Below are 226 nucleotides of genomic sequence, written 5' to 3'. Positions count from 1 at the left end.
ACACTCGATATCTTACATTATCAACACTGTCCAATCCCGTTACAAGACGCAATATACAGAGAAGCTTTGCACTTCCAAACCCTCACTTTACATTTACTGCCATATTTTGTTGATGCACCTTCAATATTTTGTATGTTTTTCTCTCCCTTCCATTCACCTAACTTCACGCATGGTGTGAAATGTCAGCCAAGAGACGTCGCCAATCCTCCAGATTGAACCGGAATTC

This window comes from Penaeus monodon, chromosome 21 (assembly GCF_015228065.2).
Source record: "Penaeus monodon isolate SGIC_2016 chromosome 21, NSTDA_Pmon_1, whole genome shotgun sequence".
Classification (NCBI taxonomy): domain Eukaryota; kingdom Metazoa; phylum Arthropoda; class Malacostraca; order Decapoda; family Penaeidae; genus Penaeus; species Penaeus monodon.
This window is presented reverse-complemented; position numbering follows the sequence as displayed.